The 6,182-nt window shown below is 36.7% G+C and overlaps 1 long non-coding RNA gene across 1 annotated transcript; it reads left to right on the forward strand.

The window, feature by feature from the left end:
• The first annotated feature begins 1,119 nt into the window (after positions 1 to 1,119).
• LOC119193638 lies at positions 1,120 to 4,765 on the forward strand. Its single transcript, XR_005114011.1, has 3 exons — positions 1,120 to 1,256; positions 4,079 to 4,245; positions 4,631 to 4,765. It is a non-coding gene; the product is annotated as an uncharacterized LOC119193638 (long non-coding RNA).
• The last annotated feature ends 1,417 nt before the right edge of the window (positions 4,766 to 6,182 follow it).

Genomic DNA, 6,182 nt, shown 5'->3' on the forward strand with positions numbered 1-6,182 from the left:
ATTAACTGGGCTAATTGAGAAATTTATCATTCGAAAAATGAGCCCTTTGTCGCGCTTCAAACCGACAAAACTCATCGGAACTCACAACTAAAAACGTAATTATGAATTCAAAAGATTTCGCGACCGAAGGGCGGGGCTAACTTCCGCTCAAGACGGTTTGTTCTGTGTTCAACTTAGACGGTTTTGTCAATCGGCCTCTCGTTGCTTCCGACGTTTAGATTTCTTAGATTAATTTTAATAAATAAATATGGAACGTTGTACCTTCTTGTAGCTATCGGTTGAAAAATATTTTATGGTTAATCTTTCTGTTGAACAATAATTAATAAGATTTACTTTGTTGAATGAAGTAGCAACCCGCCCCTCCTTTCCACAGGTAGTAGAGCATATGTCTACATTTTTTTGTCTCATATAAAACAGTAATGAATTAGAATGTATGAAAATACGTTCGGTAGTTTTTAAGTTTATCACGTTCAGATAGACATGGCGGGGGCACTGTTTTGTAATATGTTAGGATACGTAATGTATAAGATTCAGACGTGATTGCCACTGCTTATAACACCCAAACCTACAAGTATCTAATGTATACTAACAAAAAGACAAATATGGGTAATTTACCGGTATTATTTTGGAGACAGCAATCTTACCTCTTGAAAACGTTTAATGTTAGAATTGAAATCAAAAAAATGTTTAATGTCGTTGGACAGCTGGCAGTTTTTTATTGTTTATTGGAAACCTGCTAGTGAGTACTGGAATCCCCCGGCTTTGCGACTGCAGGGCCCTGGAGGAATGTTAGGAAGAGATAGCTGGAAAAGAAGTGTGGGGCAATAAGGAACCCTCTTAGGATGGGAGGATGGCTGAAGGCCAGGAAATGTTTGCAATCCCTTATAGGCCTCAATATGTATTTAGCAACCATGAGGTATACACACTGAACTGTGTGCCTAGAGCCGCGACAAAGCCGTCACCCCGTACGAGGGTGCATTCGGTGTGGAGACAGAGCACACATGAATTGCTTAGGGATGTAGGCAATTTACAGTAAAATCTAAATAATTCCAGCGCACAAGAATTACCGCAAGGGTGGGCAGTTTATACTTAAATCTAAATCTTTTCTCCTTGTTGCAGGACAACTGGCAGGATGTCGGAGAACGCCTTGTCCTTCAAAGCAGATGCGTCGGATAACAAAGCCCGCTATACTTGCGAGGCAAAGAACGTAATGATCAGCAACACACTGAAGGCGGAGATTGACTTAACTGTTCTGTGTAAGTAATCTGATCACTCATTCATTCAGTCGTTCATTTGTTCCGTGTTTTGGCGCGTTTTTATCGCGTTTTTATTGTTATATTTTTTTTATAGTTATTTTTTTATCAATATTTAATATCGACCTTTGTAAATATCTTTTTTTTAAGTCCATTTTCATTGCATAGTACACAAAAGAAAGTATACTTACCAAAAAAAATTCAAATATCGAGTTGCTCCGTTCATGATAAAAAACATTTACAAAAATATCTCCAAAAATTGTTACAAAGTTCCAAAACCGGCATATCCCCTCCACTTTGACCATCAGAGCATAAGGGGTGGTCCACGCTTCAGTAACTTTCCTACACTCGGACCATTTCTACCTGTTTCTTTGTAAATAAACAATGATCCGGGTTTTAGGGTGCTGTGAACGTGGTCTAAGGCGGGAAAGATGGCGTTTTAATCTTCTTTTTTTTATTCACACAATCTGTTGCTTTTTGAATCAAAAATTGATTGTAGCACTCAAGAATAACGCAGTTTCCTATTATCGACAAAATGTTCTGCACCACAAACAAAAATGATCAACTCAGTTTTATTAACAGTTCATACAATATGTTTCTATGTGGCTTCATGATAGTATAGCTCATAGAGGTTTAATGTAATTGTTTCACTAAGTAATATCAGAAAAAATACTTGCCATAGAAAAACTTTTCCAATTCCAAACGTTTGCCGCGACCTCATAAAGTCGCAGTTGGTGTGCATACCTCATGGTTGCTAAATATTTTACTTGTAAGGTATCCTATAAGTCCCTCGCGATACCACCCCTGTCTATGTCTGCCCTAAGCCAGTTCTAGTGACTGTTCTTCCTTTAAGGACTAGTCCCTCTAACTCCTGGACCTTGAGACTTAACATCCATGTTACACCAAACACCCAAGATACTGCTCTTTGCCATCCCTATTTCCCTGATAGGGTTAAGTTATCAAAGGTTTAGCGAAGACTTCTGGAACCTGATGCTAAATCCAATTCGCTTCAAAGAGAAATGTTTGCGAATATCGCATGACTGTTATTGTGTTACATGGCTTGTAAATTGTATTTTAAAGGTATATGTTTGACAATTGTTAATCTTCAAGACACTGTGAGCTCATTCTGCGTAGATCGGACCACGAATATCTATTTTTTTTAAAAAAATTGTGTATTTATAAAATGTAGGTAGATATTGTAACTCTGACTTTGCGGATGAACAACACCTCAGTCCCCCCGTGACCATGAGGGCTGCAAAGTGTTCGAAACGTCAGGAGAAAAATAAAATATTAAAACCGCGATAAAATCCGTAAAATAGTTTAATTTAAATTGTTAATCTATTTACGCCATCGATATTTTGTACTAGATCTGGCGTTCCGTACACTTTTGTTCAACTCAACTGTACTGCAATCTGCACACCTGATTAAGTATGATTTCAATATTGACGGCGTGTGGTTATGTACGTGAGTGGCGCTCAAAAATAACTCAAGTCTCAATGTAAACCTGAATGTGAATAAATAGTAGTCAAATAAGTAAAATTATTTGTTGTTCAAGTGAATAAATAGGTTACAACAGTGACGTTTTGGTTGCCATTTTAGTTCAGATTTTGAACAAATAGTTTATATGGACGTTCGTGTCTATAGAATATACGTCAATGATTTACGCAGTTTTTATCTATACTATTATTATAAAGAGGAAAGTGTGTAACTATGTTTGTAGGGAATAAACTCTGAAACTATTGAACCGATTTTGAAATTTCTTTTACTAGTAGAAAGCTACATTACTCCCGAGTGCTATAGGCTAGTTTTTATCCCGTAACATTATAACGCGGGCGGAGCCGCGGGCAAAAGCTAGTGTGATATAAATTAAAACTATGATTTTACGTTTATAGCGGTAGATGTTATTTTAAAGGTTATATTTTACCAATGTAAAATGTTGTTGAAAAGCATAACTTCATATTTTTCGATGTCCTTCTGCAGTCATTTGTTTTTCGGCCTAGTCTCTCATGATAATTAATATCTTAAACACAAAAGATGTTAGATTAAAGTTGACTAAGAACATATAAAAGGCATTATATTATTTATAGTATATATTATATATCATGCTATATATTAAGTATTAATCATTTTAACAATGATTTTATTCATTACTTGAGATGAAAATTGCAAGCACCAAATTTACCACAACATAAAATTAATTATACGGCCTTACACTGCTCAATATTTCTTTAACTTAGCTATTGAATTTAATATAATATAAACATCTTTTCAGACAGGATTACATTCGAATATAGTTTTATCATAAATAAGTATTTTTATAAAAGAAAATAATATAATAAATATCGCATAAAGTTCGTAAACAAGCAAAAGATATTCATAAATATAAGGTAATGGGCGTGATTAGCCGTCTGAAGGTCAAATACAAAGGGACCTTATATCGAATATCAGTAAACACTATCATTTCTATGACGTCACGGCTTTGATTTGTACATTTTTCTAGATACACCATCCAACACCTTGAATTACAAAGTATTGTTTGATATTCCACTACACTCACCATCCTGAGACATGAGATGTTAAGTCTTATTATGTCCAGTAGTTATACTTGCTACAATGTCCTTCAAACCGGAACACAACATTGACCACACGCTGCTGCTTGGCGGCAGAAATAGACATTACGGTGGTACCTATCCAGGTGGAATCTTACATATGAGACCTACAACCAGTAAAGACTTGACAGAGAGAAATTACCTCAGCATTAATATCGCCTTAACACTTTAATTTTTTACTTTATATTGAATTCTAACATTATCTTTGGTTTACAGTCGCTCCATCCCACGTGACGATATCCGGCCCCTCCGAAGCGAGAGTGGGGACCCAGTGCCCCTGACCTGCAGTACAGCACCTTCCAACCCTGCAGCGGAGATCAAATGGGTGGTCCTCGGAAAACAGCATAAGGAGGCAAACAATAGAACTGCTATATCGCCTGAAGGTAAGGAGAATGAACAATCTCTTGGACTAGACAAACTAGCTCTCATCCTACTTTAGTGTGGGGTCAACCCCACAAGTTTTTATGAGATCTATCGACCAAACTTAATTCAAGTCGGTTTTTAATACGTTAAAAGAGGGTGGCGTCAACCCCACATTGGAGTGGGGTTAAAGATAAAGTATTCAGTTGATAAAAATATCATTAACGAAAGGATACACAAAGCTAGTTTGAAAAACTGTTGGGGTCAGCCCCACAAGCTATAAAAACTAAGTGCACTAAAATAGGGTTAATTAACCATTAACCGACAAAAATGCAAAAGTATAGTGAGCATAGGCTCTGCCTACCTCTGTCGTATACGAGTATAATAATAATCATATTCTTCCCGCAGGTGGCTGGGTGACCACATCCAACGTGACGGTGATGGTGGAGCCGAAACGCACTTCCGTGGTGGTGGTATGCCATGGTATCAACGGACAACTGGCAGAGAACGTGGTAGCAACACATACCATCAACGTGCTGTGTAAGTTAATATTTTTTGAACATTTCACCCCCTGCACTTGATGGTAAGTGGAGTGGGGTCCAGTAGAATGTCGACCGACGACAGATGATTACCCCTCGCAATCGACGCAATTATGCCGGCCTACACAGTCTGATCCCGGAATGCGACACACTTGGAACCATTATGGCGGGTTTTAACACCTTGTGTACGGTGGTCGCTATCCTGGCGGATATAATTAACTACCATCAGCTTCTGGGAGACTATTCGAATAAAGAAAATTTTAGTTTAAGTTTAAGAGACGCCATAAATTTCATACTACTTTCTTTTCATCTTATAATAGTAGTAATCTAGGACGGTATACACAACAAAATCAATTAAGAAATTTCTACGTTTCTTTTAACCTACAGGGTCATTTTGACATTGTATTACTAAATGAAATCACATACTTATCTCCTTGGAAATAACACTTAACAATAAATTACTTGAGCCATAGATACAAAATAAAAGATTTTAAGTTTCACACAATAAATATTAATAAAAAGTAATTTTAATTTTACGCGCCCTAATGCCACTACTACCCTAAGAGAATTCGTTGCAGCGGCAACATCATACTTTCAGTCAGAAATACACTCACGCACACGATTCGCATTAAACTACAAAATAATCAAAAAATTGCAAAACTAAAACCAGGATTTTTGGTGAAAATATTCGTTATTAATGATTATTTTTTGGCAAAGGTGAAGACGAGTATGTAGTTTCATTTAGTAACGCAATTTCAAAATGACCCTGTAGATCAAACTTTAGCATATCCTACAATATTCAGATTTTGCAAATATAACATCCTTATAAATATAAATCTCGCTAAGTAGGTTAACGTCATTCCGAGCCGAAATCTAATCTATGCGCGCCATCAAAGGGTCCACATTATACAGTGATCTCACGAGTATAGGGATCTGTGCACATGTGACGATAATACTTAAATAATAGTAGTATCAACCACTTTACAAAGTGTAATTTAATTCACTATTCCCGAAACGATGGCCCTCAGTCAATAACATAATAAATCTACAATGCAAACTAACATGTTACTTTTAATGAAGGAAAAGTATAAAATAGGATTGGTGCAAGAACTTTTACTACAAAAAACCTATTTGTTTTCGAAAAGGAGGAAAAAATTTCACGTGGGTAAATCTTACTAAATTTTAAGGGTGTTTAAAGTTTACCAATTGATACTAGGCCAGTTTCGTTGACTAAGGCCTAATCCCTCTCAGTAGTAGAGGAGGCCAGTGCTCAACAGTGAGACACTATATAATACAGCACGTAGATTTCATATTCGAGGTCCCGCCTAGGTAGGTACCATCGCAGTGTCTATTTCTGTCAACCAGCAGTGTACATACAGGGCTGATATTATATAAAGTCTAACTAAAATCCGTGAACTGTG

The sequence above is a fragment of the Manduca sexta genome, unplaced genomic scaffold, assembly GCF_014839805.1.
Source record: "Manduca sexta isolate Smith_Timp_Sample1 unplaced genomic scaffold, JHU_Msex_v1.0 HiC_scaffold_830, whole genome shotgun sequence".
NCBI lineage: Eukaryota > Metazoa > Arthropoda > Insecta > Lepidoptera > Sphingidae > Manduca > Manduca sexta.